This window comes from Oncorhynchus mykiss, chromosome 19 (assembly GCF_013265735.2).
Source record: "Oncorhynchus mykiss isolate Arlee chromosome 19, USDA_OmykA_1.1, whole genome shotgun sequence".
Classification (NCBI taxonomy): domain Eukaryota; kingdom Metazoa; phylum Chordata; class Actinopteri; order Salmoniformes; family Salmonidae; genus Oncorhynchus; species Oncorhynchus mykiss.
The window spans coordinates 38,147,019-38,166,743 of NC_048583.1; the positions used below are offsets into that span (position 1 = coordinate 38,147,019).

General features: G+C 42.3%; 1 protein-coding gene across 1 annotated transcript in view; it reads left to right on the forward strand.

Moving 5' to 3' along the window:
- Positions 1 to 8,825: 8,825 nt before the first annotated feature.
- lclat1 (lysocardiolipin acyltransferase 1) overlaps positions 8,826 to 19,725 on the forward strand; it is a 35,236-nt gene continuing 24,336 nt past the window's right edge. Inside the window, exon 1 of the mRNA XM_021574120.2 lies at positions 8,826 to 9,235. The gene's annotated coding sequence lies outside the window, so the exon portion shown is untranslated. The remainder of the gene's footprint in view (positions 9,236 to 19,725) is intronic.

The following is a 19,725-nucleotide window of genomic DNA, read 5'->3' on the forward strand; positions in this document are numbered from 1 at the left end:
TATGGCCAAACAGTTATATTTTTGTTTCATCAGACCAGAGGACATTTCTCCAAAAGTATAATCTTTGTCCCCATGTGCAGTTGCAAACCATAGTCTGGCTTTTATGGCGGGATTGAAGCAGTGGCTTCTTCCTTGCTGAGCGGCCTTTCAGGTTATGTCGACATAGGACTTGTTTTACTGTGGATAAAGATACTTTTGTACCTGTTTCCTCCAGCATCTTCACAAGGTCCTTTGTTGTTCTGTTCCAAAGTACGTTCACCTCTAAGAGACCGAACGTGTCTCCTTCCTGAGTGGTATGACGGCTGCGTGGTCCCATGGTGTTTACTTGGGTACTATTGTTTGTACAGATGAACTTGGTACCTTCAGGTATTTGGAAATTGCTCCCAAGGATGAACAAGACTAGTGGTCTACAATTTTTTTTCTTCCTGAGGTCTTGGCTGATTTCTTTTGATTTTCCCATGATGTCAAGCAAAGAGGCACTGAGTTTGAATGTAGGCCTTAAAATACATTCGCAGGTACACCTCCAATTGACTCAAATGATGTCAATTAGCCTATCAGAAGCTTCTAAAGCCATTACATACGTTTCTGGAATTTTCCAAGCTGTCCAAAGGCACAGTCAACTTAGTGTATGTAAACTTCTGATCCACTGGAATTGTGATACAGTGAATTATAAGCAAAATAATCTGTAAACAATTATTGGAAAAATTACTTGTCCATCACAAAGTAGATGTCCTAACCGACTTGCCAAAACTATAGTTTGTTAACAAGAAATTTGTGGAGTGGTTGAAAAAACAAGTTTTAATGACTCCAACCTAAGTGTTTAAACTTCCGACTTCAACTGAATATATAACAGCATAGACCACACTTCCTGTTTTCTAACCTCTTCTCAGACACTGAAATTATTTTTGCAACCTGAAACGCATTGCTGATTCTGAAGTCAAGATTTGTGAAGAGTGCTATGAACAGTGACATTATAGTACAATGAGGGAAAACACACATGCCGATACTCTACAGCAGGGGTACTCAACTCTTACCCAACGAGGTCCGAAGCCTGCTGGTTTTCTGTTCTACCTGACAATTAATTGCTCACACCTGGTGTCACAGACAAGCCTTACTCAGCCCCTGACTAGAGGGGAACAATGAAAAAAGTGCAGTGAAACTGGCTTTGAGGTCCAGAGTTGAGTTTGAGGGCTTTACAGGAACAATTCAAGTCCGTGAAAACACACTTCACAGATGACTCACTGCTTTGTACTGATAAACATGATCTGGTCAAGTTTGTTTGACTTGTACCTGGAAATGTCCATCAAAGGTGAAGAGGGCGTTACCTGAGGGGTACAAGGGCCTCTTAGATTGGCCAGGGGGCACTCTCAATGTCCTCATACCACTTTCTGGAATGTGAACAATGAGCTGACATAGAGAAGGATAGTGGCCTCTAGTGGCCAAGGCTGTGTTAGCATGGGCAGCGCCATTGATGGCTTCCACCATTTTAATGTAGTCAACTGGGTGGGACTTCGAACTTCATTTGCTGTTGACCCTGTTAGAGTCATGTCCAACAAGGTCATCAGGAGGGATTAGCCAATTGCGAATATGAACATTTATTACTTCAAATTGGAGATTGCCTCAATGGTGCTGCCCATGCTGTCACAGGCACCATAATGGCACAATACAAAGATGAGTCCTCTATGTATCTCTATGGCTGACATTCTCCCTTGCTTCCTTCTTCCTGGAAAAAGTGGTGCTTAAAAAGTTATTAATACATGGTCAGCTCAGAACAGCAAGGGACGTGGGACCACAGGGAGAAGGTCGGGCCCAGCCAATCAGTAATTATGACTTGCTTTGTCCCGCCACCACTGCTATATTGGGGGAATTTGTTTTGCATTTGGCACAGTGCGCCGGGGGAGGGCGGGGTTTGAACATTTTAGATCATTCCATTGGTGAACTCTCCACCCACCTGGGGCACCGGGCCATGCAATACGAACTGGCCCATTGTCAGGACCACTTTGTTGATAAGAATGCTCAAAATATATAGGATATCGTACACTATACATACAAAGAAGTGTAGCAGGATTTGACTGTTTATACAGTTGAAGTCGGACATTCACATACACCTTAGCCAAATACGTTTAAACTCTATGTTTTTCACAATTCCTGACATTTAATCCTAGTAAAAATTCCCTGTCTTAGGTCAGTTAGGATCACCACTTTATTCTAAGAATGTGAAATGTCAGAATAATAGTAGAGAGAATGATTTATTCAGCTTTTATTTCTTTCATCACATTCCCAGTTGGTCAGAAGTTTACATCCGCTCAATTAGTATTTGGTAGCATTGCCTTTAAATTGTTTAACTTAGGTCAAATGTTTCAGGTAGCCTTCCACAAGCATCCCACAATACGTTTTGGCCCATTCTTCCTGACAGAGCTGGTGTAACTGAGTCAGGTTTGTAGGCCTCCTTGCTCGCACCCGCTTTTTCAGTTCTGCCTACATACTTCCTATGGGATTGAGGTCAGGGCTTTGTGATGGCCACTCCAATACCTTGACTTTGTTGTGCTTAAACCATTTTGCCACAACTTTAGAAGGTTGGGATGGTGTTCTTCGGCTTGCAAGCCTCCCCCTTTTTCCTCCTAACATAACGATGGTCATAATGGCCAAACATTTCTATTTTTGTTTCATCAGACCAGAGGACAGAATGTGTCTCCTTTCTGAGCAGTGTGACGGCTGCGTGGTCCCATGGTGTTTATACTTGGGTACTATTGTTTGTACAGATGAGCGTGGTACCTTCAGGCGTTTGGAAATTTCTCTCAAGGATGAACCAGACTTGTGGAGGTCTACAATTTTTTTCCTGAGGTCTTGGCTGATTTCTTTTGATTTTCCCATGATGTCAAGCAAAGAGGCACTGAGTTTGAAGGTAGGCCTTAAAATACATCCACAGGTACACCTTCAATTGACTCAAGTGATATCAATTAGCCTATCAGAAGCTTCTAAAGCCATGACATCATTTTCTGGAATTGTCCAAACAGTTTAAAGACACAGTTAACTTAGTGTATGTAAACTTCTGATCAACTGGAATTGTGATACAGTGAATTATAAGTGAAATAATCTGTCTGTAAACAATTGTTGGAAAAATTACTTGTGTCATGCACCTAGTAGATGTCATAACTGACTTGCCAAAACTATGGTTTGTTAACAAGAAATTTGAGGAATGGTTGAAAAACAAGTTTTAATGACTCCAATTTAAGTGCATGTAAACTTCCGACTTTAACTGTAACTGGGTTAGTGAGGTTTTTCTTCTGATCAGTTATCTTGCATCAGTATCGTAACAGTAACATTCAATCCACTCAGCTCAAGTTCCAACACTCCATCTCTCAATCAAGTTGGAGCAAATCTAAAGCTAATCATGTAGTAGTTATATAACTCAACCCCTTAGTGAATTGACATCTGATTTTAATCCATTTGTTTTTCTTTCCCTCCTGCTGGTCTATAAATGTCATTGGTTTCCCAATTTCCTTGTGCGAACAACCATGTAAGTGCATTGGGGTTGCAACGGCAACAGCCTTCATTTGGCCAGCGATAACATCAGAGCACCAAATTGACACTGGGGACAGATTGCGTATCCTATACTGTTGTTGGCTTGTAGCACTGGGTGTGTGAGAATGTGTATTAGTGAGAGTGTGAGTGGGGGCTTGGCTGTGTAATAAACTTTGGTCAGAAGGCTTGAAGCACAGTCACTGATAGCTCTTCTAGCCCATTCTTGGAATTCTTTCCGATGGAAACAATCCGCCACTGATTCTAGTGTGTCAGCACAGTCTGTCCCTCCACCCCCCAACTTCTCAATGACTCTTGAAGTCAACCACATCAACACACACACTCTCTCCCTTCGCTGTCTCATTCTCTCACTCTCCTTTCTACTCCCAGCACCATTCCCCACATTCACATACTCACATCCGGACCCGACCACTCACACACACACCACACACCCTCTCTATCTCGCTCAAGCATGGTACTGTATCTTGGTTGACACAGTGGCTTATGCGACAGTATGAGCTCATGCTGGCTCTCTCTCTCTTTCTCTCTCGTCCTTTCTCTTTCTGACATCTTTAACCCCCTTCACCATACTACTCTGTTGTTCTAGTAAGTTTCCCATAATTGACTGCAGTTTCATTCACTGCCTCACGTTGCATGTTATGTAATGTTACATGACATTACAACAATACTTATAACCTTGTTATCTGTTTTGTGCCCAATCATGGTGTGTGTGTGTGTGTGTGTGTGTGTGCGCGAGTGCAAATTTGCAAGTACGTTTGTGTGAGAGTTTGTGCGTTTAAGACTGCTTTTTTTGTGTGTGCCATGTGCGTAAGGGAAATATTTTTTTCCCATGGTTCCTCAAGTGTGAGAAGCAAGTAGAGCTCTCAGGGCATGAAGCAAAACATCTGCTAGTTATTTATACCCTGTCTGGAGACTGGACACCAAGAGTACACATAGCTGGCACAACCAACCAGGGGAGAGATACGCACATAGGGGCATAACGAGAGAAGAGACAGAAGAGATGAAGGGACAAATGGGAAAACATAAAGGAGGGGTGGGGGAGATCAGAGCAGGGCTGGGCCAAGTGAGAGCATAGCAAGGAATTACATTGGGTTCATCAACAATCAATTATTTGGTGATTTACAAAGTAGGCCAACAAAGGTAAGATAAAGATAGGATAAGGATAGGGAAAGTGAAGATTTGAAAGCAGAAATTAGTTAAGGGCACAACAAAGGAGCTTTGTCTCTGATCGTATTATGTCAATTTAATCAGTCTATGCTTGCCCATTGTTACACATGATGGTATGATTTGTTTCAGGAAACCATTCCAGAGAGATGATGTGTAGTCAGGCAGTAAAGGGTATGTATATTTGAGGTCAGGGAGATTCTTGGGTTGTGTGGTCATGTGTCTTTACCCCACAGAAGTGAAAGTACCAAATTCATTATCAATACACCCAGTGTGGCAAAGAGACTGACTCATTGACTGGTGTTCAAAACAAAGCCTCAATGATTTGTAAATGAATTAAAGTCAAACACAGTCAATACTTGGAAACGGTACATTCAACTGAAGCAGTCCCAGCAGACAGTAATACATAGCCTACATAGCCTACAGAAATGTGCATTACTGCATGCATAATAGGACAGATGATTCAAAGCGTTCCATTTCAGAGGGATTAATCTGCTATTTAATATGGTGATGTTAGGGTACACTGCCATCTTGTCCCAGAGCTTTATGAGCTTTGATCAATTACGGATGTACTTTTGTGTGTTAATGTGCTAATCTGCAGCTAATCTGTCTATTCATATCAATGACAGGTTATGCTCTTCCATAACCTGTCATTGATATAAATAGACAGCTTATGCCCCCCCTGATCTGTAATGCCTGAAGACCAGAGTGGAAAAAACTGGCTCCAATCATAATTCTAAAAAAGAGAGTGGGAGAAGAGGTAGAGCAAGAGAGAGAGAGCTAAAGAGAGGGAGGGTGAGAGAGAGAGAGATAGAGGCAGGTGAGGTATCAGTTCAGAACAGAACAATGGTGACTGATTTCACTATGGACATTTAGAGGTGTCAAATCAATGTTATCATCAGTGTTTTAAAGCAGATGTATCTGGATAGAAAGAAGGCAATAGTTCTGAATAATGAGAAAGAGTGACATGTAGAGAGTAACAACAGAAAGACAGGGGAAATTGAAATGAGACAATTATGCAAGACCCAATAAGAGAGAAGAAAGGATGATGGTACAGCAGTAGTGTCAAATCAAATCAAATCAAACTGTATTGGTCACATACACATGATTTGCAGATGTTATTGCGGGTGTAGCGAAATGCTTGTGCTTCTAGCTCCGACAGTGCAGTAATATCTAACAAGCAATATCTAACAAATTACACAACATATACCCAATAAACACACAAATCTAAGTAGGATTGAATTAAGACTATATACAGTGGGGAGAACAAATATTTGATACACTGCTGATTTTGCAGGCTTTCCAACTTACAAATCATGTAGAGGTCTGTAATTTTATCATAGGTACACTTCAACTGTGAGAGACGGAATCTAAAACAAAAATCCAGAAAATCACATTGTATGATTTTTAAGTAATTCATTTGCATTTTATTGCATGACATAAGTATTTGATACATCAGAAAAGCAGAACTTAATATTTGGTACAGAAACCTTTGTTTGCAATTACAGAGATCATACGTTTCATGTAGTTCTTGACCATTTTTGCACACACTGCAGCAGTGCCCACTCCTCCATACAGACCTTCTCCAGATCCTTCAAGTTTCGGGGCTGTCGCTGGGCAATACAGACTTTCAGCTCCCTCCAAATATTTTATATTGGGTTCAGGTCTGGAGACTGGCTAGGCCACTCCAGGACCTTGAGATGCTTCTTAAGGTGCCACTCCTTAGTTGCCCTGGCTGTGTGTTTCGGGTCGTTGTCACGTTCTGACCTTAGCTCCTTTGTTATGTCTTTGTTTTAGTATGGTCAGGGCGTGAGTTGGGTGGGTTGTCTATGTACCGTTTTCTATGTTGTGTTTTTACGTTTGGCCTGGTATGGTTTTCAATCAGAGGCAGGTGTCGTTAGTTGTCTCTGATTGAGAATCATACTTAGGTAGCCTTTTCCCACTTGTGTTTCGTGGGTGTTTATTTTCCGTGTCAGTGTTTGTTTCCACACGGAACTGTTTCGGTTTTGTTTTGTCACGTTGTCGTTTATTGTTTTGCTCAGTGTTCTTATTAAAAACCAAGATGAACACTTACCACGCTGCGTATTGGTCCGATCCTTGCTACTCCTCCTCAGAAGAGGAAGAAGAAAGCCGTCACACATCTTCAATGCTCTTACTGAGGGAAGGAAGTTGTTGGCCAAGATCTCGCGATACATGGCCCCATCCATCCTCCCCTCAATACGGTGCAGTCGTCCTGTCCCCTTTGCAGAAAAGCATCCCCAAAGAATGATGTTTCCACCTCCGTGCTTCACGGTTGGGATGGTGTTCTTGGGGTTGTACTCATCCTTCTTCTTCCTCCAAACACTGCGAGTGGAGTTTAGACCAAAAAGCTATTTTTGTCTCATCAGACTGGATCATCCAGATGGTCATTGGCAAACTTCAGACGGGCCTGTACATGCGCTGGCTTGAGCAGGGGGACCTTGCGTGCGCTGCAGGATTTGAATCCATGAAGGCGTAGTGTGTTACTAATGGTTTTGTTTGAGATTGTGGTCCCAGCTCTCTTCAGTTCATTGATCAGGTCCTGCCATCTAGTTCTGGGCTGATCTCTCACCTTCCTCATGATCATTGATGCCCCACGAGGTGAGATCTTGCATTGAGCCCCAGACCGAGGGTGATTGACCGTCATCTTGAACTTCTTCCATTTTCTAATAATTGCGCCAACAGTTGTTGCCTTCTCACTAAGCTGCTTGCCTATTGTCCTGTAGCCCATCCCAGCCTTGTTCAGGTCTACAATTTTATCCCTGATGTCCTTACACAGCTCTCTGGTCTTGGCCATTGTGGAGAGGTTGGAGTCTGTTTGATTGAGTGTATGGACAGGTGTCTTTTATACAGGTAACGAGTTCAAACAGGTGCAGTTAATACAGGTAATGAGTGGAGAACAGGAGGGCTTCTTAAAGAAAAACTTACAGGTCTGTGAGAGCTGGAATTCTTACTGGTTGGTAGGTGATCAAATACTTATGTCATGCAATAAAATGCAAATTAATTACTTAACGATACAGTAGAATAGTACAGAATACAGTATATACATATGAGGTGAGTAATGCAAGATATGTAAACATTATTAAGTGAATGAGATACTGTAGAATAGTATAGAAAACAGTATATAAATATGAGATGAGTAATGCAAGATATGTAAACATTAAGTGACTAAGATACCATAGAATAGTATAGAATACAGTATATACAGTGTGGGGTGAAAGAGAATAAGACTTCAGTTAAATCATCCCTATTCCTTTTCTGAACCCCATGCTCCCCTTTCTCCTCTCCTCTCTCTTATCCCAAAAAGCACAAGGGGTCAGAAGGGACAAGAATGTATTTTTTTTTTTAAACATAGGATATTTTTTTCCTCTCCAATAAAGTATCACTAAAACGCTATCTACAGCTAGACTCATTTGAAAAGAAACCCAAAACACTGTCCAATGCCTGAAAAAAATACATGATCTGTTTCTCTCACAGCTGGGGTCCATCACAGACAAAGTGAAATGATTATGTTCTTGCACTGTTATGAATATATGCAATGTTATTACAGATATTTTCACCCTATTAAACATCCAGGTTTTGAATTAAGAATCTATTTCTTCTGAGACATGGAAGGGTAGCCTACCGCGGAGTGTCAACATTGACATGTTTAATTAAAAGCCACATAGGCTATTTCAGGAGGGACTTCTGATGTCACCTCTTAAAATTGTGCATTAGGGGCTCCTGGGTGGTGCAGCAGTCTAAGGCACTTCATCTCAGTCCTAAAGGTATCACAACAGACCCTGATTCGATTCCAGGCTGTATCACAACCGGCAGTGATTGGTAGAGCTGGCATTGAAACAGAATGCAGTGAGGTTGTTTCACAGCACATATTTCATGCTCCCTCTGAAGTCATGCGCTGACCCTTGAGAAGTTTACTGGTCAACCCCTACTCAGACACTCAGATAAAGTGCATGCCACAGGGAGCAGGTCATGGAAAGTCCTGAGTTTGACTAAGTGCTACTCATGACACATGCTTGCTTAAACATTTGCAATGCTCTAAAAGGCTTGGTGTTTGATTAGGGGAGGAAGTTTAAGAAAGCTGTTTGAGTCCCCTTCGAGACAGACATAGTCCACTTTTCCTCACCCAACCCACATAAACAGCGTCCCCTGTTGACGCGTGCGTGCAGTGACGGGTGAGAGTTGGAAGTTGAGAGGTCGTAGTATGAGGTGAAAAGGTAGCTAGCTGGCTAGCTGGTGCTGCGACAGCTGCAAAGCTTGCATCCATCTCGCGCTGTTAACTTTCATAAATGCAAGTTTTATAACCAATAATAATAGTTTTGCTTATACTTAGCATGCGTTTACTACAACCAGGTGTCAGAAAAATAGTTTTCGCTTCAGCAACTGGTTGAATGCTTGCTAACGCTAGCTATCTAGCTGGCTAGTATGTCGCAACCAAGTTGTTGACATTTCTTCTGGCCGCACCCGACTGGTGCTCATTTGTAGCGAATTTGGTGTGAAGAACATTCAGGTGGGTGGCAATTTTTTTGTGTTTTTTGTTTACATTTCTCACAATACTCTGATATTGAGTGAAACTTTGTTGTACGAAACAGTTTGCAAATCAGTGTTGTCAAGCCAACTCTTGCCAGTGTCTGTTAGTTAGGCTAGCTAGCTAACAGGCTAGCTGTAATGGACTGGCTGAGCTAGCTAGCTAATTTAACGTTAAGCAGCTAAAAGAAAAGCATACGTTACTTAGATTACATTTCAGGTAAATTATTACTTTGTTTTAATTTGTTTTGTTTGGACAAACCAACTAGCTAACAATTGGCTATGTTTACAGCTGGTACTATTTCAAGGGACACATTGTAATTTGTGCAGGGATGCAGAACTACCTAACAATTGGCTGTTTACAGCTGACACTATTTCACAGGAACACACATTGTAATTTGTGCAGGGGTGCAGAACTAAGTATTCCATGTGAAGGTGGAGAAATAGGCTTCATTGCAACCAGTAACGTTAGCTAGAAAGGATTTATCTAGTATTGTATCCAATAATCCCTGTCTTTGCGTTTAAATAAAGGTGTGCTGTTAGATTGCGAAAATGGCTTGGCTCATGATCAAATTAAGTCTACTAACTATCCTTTAGATTTTTTGTTTTTTTGTTTAGACTAAATCATCAACCTAATTAAACTGCTTTCTCTTTGTCAGTATAAGTTTTTCACAGGGATTAAGCCGACTCCATTGATAAACTCACATGCCCTCTGTCACCAACGCAAATCCTCAGTGGTGATGTCCATTAGCGAAATGAGCAGGCAATCTTATGATCTTATTTCAAGCATTTCTAGGCCTATTCACTCTTGATGGTACTTTTGAAGAGCTTTCAGATTTTTGTTATCCAACCACATTCACAGTACACACACGTTCTTCACAAGGTGTTTCTTTCAGGAGGAGGGAAGGCAGTGTTTTATGTGGGCCTCTGGGCACCGTATCCTGGCAAACTTCCCTAACCCTGATAAGAGCCCTAGCTGAACGGTGCTATTCAAGTCCAATCAGTGTGTCCTGTCTATTGCCCTGACTTTGATGACCTACTGAGGTGGAATAGCCCATGTGATGCAATTCAAGTACAATGGACGTTGTACTGTGATACATAGATAATGCCACACTTGTAACTACTGGTTAATAATTGGGCCACAGTTAGGCCTAGTTAATGTTGTTGAGATCTTCTCAGTTCATTTTGAAAGTAGGCTTACCTTTGTCTACTGTATGGACCTACTTGATCTACAGGCAGTGCAGGGCTTGAAATTCAGGTACATTTCTCAGTGGCAAAACGGGCCAGTGCCAACTGAAAGCTACTGCCTGGAATAAAAAAATAAATATATACACACGCACACACACACAGTGGGGTGAACAAGTATTTGATACACTGCCGATTTAGCAGGGTTTCCTACTTACAAAGCATGTAGAGGTCTGTAATTGTTATCAACTGAGAGACGGAATCTAAAACAAAAATCCAGAAAATCACATTGTATGATTTTAAGTAATTCATTTGCATTTTATTGCATGACATAAGTATTTGATCACCTACCAACCAGTAAGAATTCCGGCTCTCACAGACCTGTTAGTTTTTCTTTAAGAAGCCCTCCTGTTCTCCACTCATTACCTGTATTAACTGCACCTGTTTGAACTCGTTACCTGTATAAAAGACACCTGTCCATACACTCAATCAAACAGACTCCAACCTCTCCACAATGGCCAAGACCAGAGAGCTGTGTAAGGACATCAGAGGTAAAATTGTAGACCTGCACAAGGCTGGGATGGTGTACAGGACAATAGGCAAGCAGCATGGTGAGAAGGCAACAACTGTTGGCGCAATTATTAGAAAATGGAAGAAGTTCAAGATGACGGTCAATCACCCTCGGTCTGCGGCTCCATGCAAGATCTCACCTCGTGGGGCATCAATGATCATGAGGAAGGTGAGGGATCAGCCCAGAACTACACGACAGGACCTGGTCAATAACCTGAAGAGAGCTGGGACCACAGTCTCAAAGAAAACCATTAGTAACACACTATGCCGTCATGGATTCAAATCCTGCAGTGCACGCAAGCTTCCCCTGCTCAAGCCAGTGCCTGTCCAGGCCCGTCTGAAGTTTGCCAATGACCATCTGGATGATCCAGAGGAGGAATGGGAGAAGGTCATGTGGTCTGATGAGACAAAAATAGAGCTTTTTGGTCTAAACTCCACTTGCCGTGTTTGGAGGAAGAAGAAGAATGAGTACAACCCCAAGAACACCATCCCAACCGTGAAGCATGGAGGTGGAAACTTTCTTTCGGGATGCTTTTCTGCAAAGGGGACAGGACGACTGCACCGTATTGAGGGGAGGATGGATGGGGCCATGTATCATGATATCTTGGCCAACAACCAGCTTCCCCCCCATTGAAGATGGTTTGTGGCTGGGTCTTCCAGCATGACAACAACCCGAAACACATAGCCAGGGCAACTAAGGAGTGGCTCCGTAAGAAGCATCTCCAGGTCCTGGAGTGGCCTAGCCAGTCTCCAGACCTGAACCCAATAGAACATCTTTGGAGGGAGCTGAAAGTCCGTATTGCCCAGCGACAGCCCCGAAACCTGAAGGATCTGAAGAAGGTTTGTATGGAGGAGCAGGCCAAAATCCTTGCTGCAGTGTGTGCAAACCTGGTTTGATCTCTGTAATTGCAAACAAAAGTTTGATTTTCTGGATTTTTGATTCCGTCTCTCACAGTTGAAGTGTACCTATGATAAAAATGTACAGACCTCTACATGCTTTGTAAGTAGGAAACACTGTCGATTTTGCAGGTTATCAAATACTTGTTCTCCCCACTGTATAGATAAAATACAGGCCTTGGCCAAGATCTCACAAAGCGGATAATAATTTAATTACAATGTGTGATATTTACATTGATTGTTTGGAGGGGAAAAATAAATAAAACCTGTGCAATCTAAAAAGGGTGTTTATTTTAGTCATTAAGCTAGAGACCATTGTATTTGGCTAATGGTGTGTTTTGTGCTCCAGGCAGTTCCTCGTAAATCTAATGCCTTCCCCAGACTCGTAGAGCAGCTGTTTGTCGGTAATGCTTTTTTGCCCTCCCACACCACTTTATACACGATCTCCGCTAGACATAGAATCACCCTGTTTATTTATCTCTCTGTGACCGCCAATAACTTCACAAAGTTAACGACAAATGCAAAGTTCCCAATGTGTTTGCAATTGTTACAAACAAGGAAGGATAAAAATACGCTTCAAATGAAAACTGGGATGACTACCTATAGTATACAGTGCCTTGCGAAAGTATTCGGCCCCCTTGAACTTTGCAACCTTTTGCCACATTTCAGGCTTCAAACATAAAGATATAAAACTGTATTTTTTTGTGAAGAATCAACAACAAGTGGGACACAATCATGAAGTGGAATGACATTTATTGGATATTTCAAACTTTTTTAACAAATCAAAAACTGAAAAATTGGGCGTGCAAAATTATTCAGCCCCCTTAAGTTAATACTTTGTAGCGCCACCTTTTGCTGCGATTACAGCTGTAAGTCGCTTGGGGTATGTCTCTATCAGTTTTGCACATCGAGAGACTGACATTTTTTCCCATTCCTCCTTGCAAAACAGCTCGAGCTCAGTGAGGTTGGATGGAGAGCATTTGTGAACAGCAGTTTTCAGTTCTTTCCACAGATTCTCGATTGGATTCAGGTCTGGACTTTGACTTGGCCATTCTAACACCTGGATATGTTTATTTTTGAACCATTCCATTGTAGATTTTGCTTTATGTTTTGGATCATTGTCTTGTTGGAAGACAAATCTCCGTCCCAGTCTCAGGTCTTTTGCAGACTCCATCAGGTTTTCTTCCAGAATGGTCCTGTATTTGGCTCCATCCATCTTCCCATCAATTTTAACCATCTTCCCTGTCCCTGCTGAAGAAAAGCAGGCCCAAACCATGATGCTGCCGCCACCATGTTTGACAGTGGGGATGGTGTGTTCAGGGTGTTGCTTTTACGCCAAACATAACGTTTTGCATTGTTGCCAAAAAGTTCAATTTTGGTTTCATCTGACCAGAGCACCTTCTTCCACATGTTTGGCGTGTCTCCCAGGTGGCTTGTGGCAAACTTTAAACGACACTTTTTATGGATATCTTTAAGAAATGGCTTTCTTCTTGCCACTCTTCCATAAAGGCCAGATTTGTGCAATATACGACTGATTGTTGTCCTATGGACAGAGTCTCCCACCTCAGCTGTAGATCTCTGCAGTTCATCCAGAGTGATCATGGGCCTCTTGGCTTTATCTCTGATCAGTCTTCTCCTTGTATGAGCTGAAAGTTTAGAGGGACGGCCAGGTCTTGGTAGATTTGCAGTGGTCTGATACTCCTTCCATTTCAATATTATCGCTTGCACAGTGCTCCTTGGGATGTTTAAAGCTTGGGAAATCTTTTTGTATCCAAATCCGGCTTTAAACTTCTTCACAACAGTATCTCGGACCTGCCTGGTGTGTTCCTTGTTCTTCATGATGCTCTCTGCGCTTTTAACGGACCTCTGAGACTATCACAGTGCAGGTGCATTTATACGGAGACTTGATTACACACAGGTGGATTGTATGTATCATCATTAGTCATTTAGGTCAACATTGGATCATTCAGAGATCCTCACTGAACTTCTGGAGAGAGTTTGCTGCACTGAAAGTAAAGGGGCTGAATAATTTTGCACGCCCAATTTTTCAGTTTTTGATTTGTTAAAAAAGTTTGAAATATCCAATAAATGTCGTTCCACTTCATGATTGTGTCCCACTTGTTGTTGATTCTTCACAAAAAAATACAGTTTTATATCTTTATGTTTGAAGCCTGAAATGTGACAAAAGGTCGCAAAGTTCAAGGGAGCCGAAAACTTTCGCAAGGCACTGTAGGTCTATATACAGTGCATTTGGAAAGTATTCCACAACCTTAGTCTACTGTATGGTCTGACTAGATCTACAGGCTGTGCAGGGGTTGGAATTTCCACATTTTGTTACAGAATTTTAAAATGTATTAAATTATTTATTTTTCCTCAATCTACACACACTATCCAATAATGACAAAGCGAAAACATATATATATTTTTTTAGAAAGTTTAGGAAATGTATAAAAAACAGAAGTATTCAGACCCTTTTGCTATGAGACTCGAAATTGAGCTCAGGTGCATCCGGTTTCCATTGATCATCCTGGAGATGGTTCTAGAATTTGATTGGAGTCCACCTGTGGTAAATTCAATTATTTGGAAAGCACACACCTTTCTATATAAGGTCCCACAGTTGACAGTGCATGTCAGAGCAAAAACCAAGCCATGAGGTCAAATGAATTATCCATAGAGAAGACAGGATTGTGTCGGCACAGAACTAGGGAAGGGTACAAAATAAATTCTGCAGCATTGAAGGTCCCCATCAGCATTGAAGGCCTCCATCATTCATAAATGGAAGAAGTTTGGAACCACCAAGACTCTTCCTAGAGCTGGCTGCCCGGCCAAACTGAGCAATCGGTGAAGGGCCTTGGTCAGGGAGGTGACCAAGAACCCAATGGTCCCTCTGACAGAGCTCCAGAGTTACTCTGTGGAAATGGGAGAACCTTCCAGAAGGACAACCATCTCTGCAGCACTCCACCTATTAGGCCTTTATGGTAGAGTGGCCAGACGGAAGCCATGTTAGGCCGCTTGGAGTTTGCCAAAAGGCACCTAAAGGACTCTCAGACCATGAGAAACCATTTTTTCTGGTCTGAAGATTGTCTTCACTGACATTTTCAACCTGTTCCTGACTGAGTCTGTAATACCAACATCTTTCAAGCAGACCACCATGGTCCATGTACCCAAGAAAACTAAGGTAACCTGCCTAAATGATTACCAAACTACCACTCACGTCTGTAGCCATGAAGTGCTTTGAAAGGCTGGTCATGGCTCACATGGTCATGGCTCCATTATCTCAGAAAACCCTAGACCCACTCCAATTTGCATACCGCTCCAACAGATCCAACTCAACACAGACCTTTCCCACCTGGACAAAAGGGACACGTGAGAATGCTTTTTGTTGACTACAACTCAGCGTTCAACACCATAGTGCCCTCAAAGCTCATCACTAAGCTGAGGACCCTTGGACTAAACACCTCCCTCTGTAACTGGATCCTGGACTTCCTGAAGGGCCGCCCCCAGGTAGTAAGGGTAGACAACAACACATCTGCCACGCTGATCCTCAACACGGGGGCCCCTCAGGGGTGCGTGCTCAGTCCCCTCCTATGCTCCCTGTTCACTCATGACTGCATGGCCAGGCAGAGACCTGGCAGTGTGGTGCATCTATCAAACAGTACACATGAAGTGACACTCGTTCAAGGTGGCCGTACTTCATTAAACAAAGGAATAACCTCAACCAATTTCTAAAGACTGGTGACATCCAGTGGAAGCGGTAGGAACTGCAAGCAAGTCCCTTAGAAATCTGGATTCCCAATGAAAAATCATTGAAAACAGGGTGACCTAAAAAAATAAAAAAATGTAATTCTGAATGGTTTGTCCTCGGGGTTTCGCCTGCTACATAAGTTATTTTATACTCAGACATGATTCAAACAGTTTTAGGAACTTCAGAGTGTTTTCTATCCAAATCTACTAATACTATGCATATCTTCTGGGGATGAGTAGCAGGCAGTTGAAATTGGGCATGCTTTTCATCCGAAATTCCAAAAGCTTCCCCCTATCCTAGAGAAGTTAACTTGTGAAAATGTGTCACTTCTCTTGCGTTAAATGCAATCAGTCAGTGTATATACAGCAGTATGGACCACCTGGCTCGTTGAACTGTTGAAAGGCCATTTATTCCTAACAAAGACTAATTAATTTGCCAGAATTTTACATAATTATGACATTGAAGGTTGTGCAATGTAACAGTAATATTAAGACTTGGTGTTGCCACCTGTTCGATTAAAATACATAATGGTATTTCACTGAAAGAATAAATGTTTTGTTTTCGAAATGATAGTTTCCGGATTTGGCCACATTAATGACCAAAGGCTTGTATTTCTGTGTGTTATTATATTATAATTAAGTATATGATTTGATAGAGCAGTCTGACTGAGCGGTGGTAGGCAGCCACAGGCTCGTAAGCATTCATTCAAAAAGCAGCTCTTAGCAATGCTGGGATGCACAGCGCTGTTTGACTTCAAGCCTGAGATTAGGCTGACAATACTGAAGTGCCTATAAGAACATTCAATAGTCAAAGGTATATTAAATACTAATGCTATAGAGAGAAAGTATTTTAATTCCTATAACTACAACCTAAAACTTTTTAACTTGGAATATTGAAGACTCGTGTTAAAAGGAACCACCAGCTTTCATATGTTCTGTGCAAGGAACTTAAACGTTAGCTTTTTTACATGGCACATATTGCACTTTTACACTGTTTTTGCGTTTTTTAAACCATTATCATTATTTATTTGAGACTAAATTGATTTTATTTATGTATTATATTAAGTTAAAATGTGTTCAATCTGGATTTGTTGTAATTATTATGTGTGTGTGTGTGTGTGTGTGTATATAAAAATCTGTATCGTTTTTTTTGGTCCTCCAATAATCGGTATCGGCATTGAAAAATCATGATCGGTCGACCTCTAGCCTGAATGCCAAGCGTCACGTCTGGAGGAAACCTGCCACCATCCCTACGGTGAAGCATGGTTCTGGCAGCATCATCCTGTGGGGATGTATTTCAGCAGCAGGGACGGGGAGACGAGTCAGGATCGAGGGAAAGATGAACGGAGCAAAGTATAGAAAGATTCTTGACGATAACCTGCTCAGGACCTCAGACTGGGATGAACCCTAAGCACACAGCCAAGACAACGCAGGAGTGGCTTCGGGACAAGTCTCTGATTGTCCTTGAGTGGCCCATCCAGAGCCCGGACTTGAACCCGATCTAACATCCTCTGGAGAGACCTGAAAATAGCTGTACAACAACGCTCCCCATCCAACCTAACAGAGCTTGAGAGGATCTGCAAAGAAGAATGGCAGAAACTCCCCAAATACAGGTGTGTCAAGCTTGTAGCGTCATACTCAAGAAGACTCGAGGCTGTAATCACTGCCAAAGGTGCTTCAACAGAGTAATGAGGCAAGGGTCTGAATTCTTATTTTGTTTTTATTGGTTGTAAATTATTTTGCTTTGTCATGGGGTTTTCTGTGTAGATTGATTGGGGGGGGGGTGCAATTTAAACAAATGTAGAAAAGGGCTGTAATGTAACAAAGTGAGAAGTCCAAGGGTCTGAATAGTTAACGAATGCACTGTATTTCAATGATATAGAAATGAATCGTCGTTGTTGATAATCAAGCCACGCAGTCATGGGTGAACAGGGAATACTGGAGGGGGTGGCTGAGAACGCACCCTTGTAGGGCCCCAGTGTTGAGGATCAGCGACGTGGTGATGTTGTTTCCTACTTTCACCACTTGGGGGCGGCCTGTCAGTCAAGGACCCAATTGCATAGGGGCAGAGTTCAGACCCAGGGTCTCAAGCTTAATGATGAGCTTTGAGGGAACTATGGTGTTGAATGCAGAGCTGTAGTCAATGAGCCGCATTCTTGCATACAGTGGGGCAAAAAAGTATTTAGTCAGCCACCAATTGTGCAAGTTCTCCCACTTAAAAAGATGAGAGAGGCCTGTAATTTTCATCATAGGTACATTTCAACTATGACAGACAAAATGAGAAAAGAACATCCAGAAAATCACATTGTAGGATTTTTAATGAATTTATTTGCAAATTATGGTGGAAAATAAGTATTTGGTCACCTACAAACAAGCAAGATTTCTGGCTCTCACAGACCTGTAACTTCTTCTTTAAGAGGCTCCTCTGTCCTCCTCTTGTTACCTGTATTAATGGCACCTGTTTGAACTTGTTATCAGTATAAAAGACACCTGTCCACAACCTCAAACAGTCACGCTCCAAACTCCACTATGGCCAAGACCAAAGAGCTGTCAAAGGACACCAGAAACAAAATTGTAGACCTGCACCAGGCTGGGAAGACTGAATCTGCAATAGGTAAGCAGCTTGGTTTGAAGAAATCAACTGTGGGAGCAATTATTAGGAAATGGAAGACATACAAGACCACTGATAATCTCCCTCGATCTGGGGCTCCACGCAAGATCTCACCTCGTGGGGTCAAAATGATCACAAGAACGGTGAGCAAAAATCCCAGAACCACACGGGGGGACCTAGTGAATGACCTGCAGAGAGCTGGGACCAAAGTAACAAAGCCTACCATCAGTAACACACTACGCTGCCAGGGACTCAAATCCTGCAGTGCCAGTCGTGTCCCCCTGCTTAAGCCAGTACATGTCCAGAAGTTTGCTAGAGAGCATTTGGATGACCCAGAAGAAGATTGGGAGACTGTCATATGGTCAGATGAAACCAAAATATACGTTTTTGGTAAAAACTCGTCATGTTTGGAGGACAAAGAATGCTGAGTTGCATCCAAAGAACACCATACCTACTGTGAAGCATGGGGGTGGAAACATCATGCTTTGGGGCTGTTTTTCTGCAAAGGGACCAGGACGACTGATCCGTGTAAAGGAAAGAATGAATGGGGCCATGTATCGTGAGATTTTGAGTGAAAACCTCCGTCCATCAGCAAGGGCATTGAAGACGAAACGTGGCTGGGTCTTTCAGCATGACAATGATCCCAAACACACCGCCCGGGCAAGGAAGGAGTGGCTTTGTAAGAAGCATTTCAAGGTCCTGGAGTGGCCTAGCCAGTCTCAACCCCATAGAAAATCTTTGGAGGGAGTTGAAAGTCTGTGTTGCCCAGCAACAGCCCCAAAACATCACTGCTCTAGAGGAGATCTGCATGGAGGAATGGGCCAAAATACCAGCAACAGTGTGTGAAAACCTTATAAAGAAGACTTACAGAAAACGTTTGACCTCTGTCAATGCCAACAAAGGGTATATAACAAAGTATTGAGAAACATTTGTTATTGACCAAATACTTATTTTCCACCATAATTTGCAAATAAATTCATTAAAAATCCTACAATGTGATTTCTGGAAAAAAACATTCTCATTTTGTCTGTCATAGTTGAAGTGTACCCATGATCAAAATTACAGGCCTCTCATCTTTTTAAGTGGGAGAATTTGCACAATTGGTGGCTGACTAAATACTTTTTTGCCCAACTGTAGGTATTCCTTTTGTCCAGATGGGATAGGGCAGTGTGATGGTGATTGCATCGTCTGTCGACCTGTTGGGGAGGTATGCAAATTGGAGTGGGTCTAGGTGGAGGTGATATGATCCTTGACTAGTCTCAAAGCACTTCATGATGAGATGTGAGTGCTACAGGGGCGATAGTCATTTAGTTCAGTTTTCTTTGCCGTCTTTGGTACAGGAACAATGTTGAATAGTTCTAGTCACGGGTACATCCTGTTTGAGTTTCTGCCTATAGGACGGTAGGAGCATTTGACGAAGGCAGGGCGGGGGAGGGCCGTTTTTGCATCGCGGAAGTTAGAGTAGC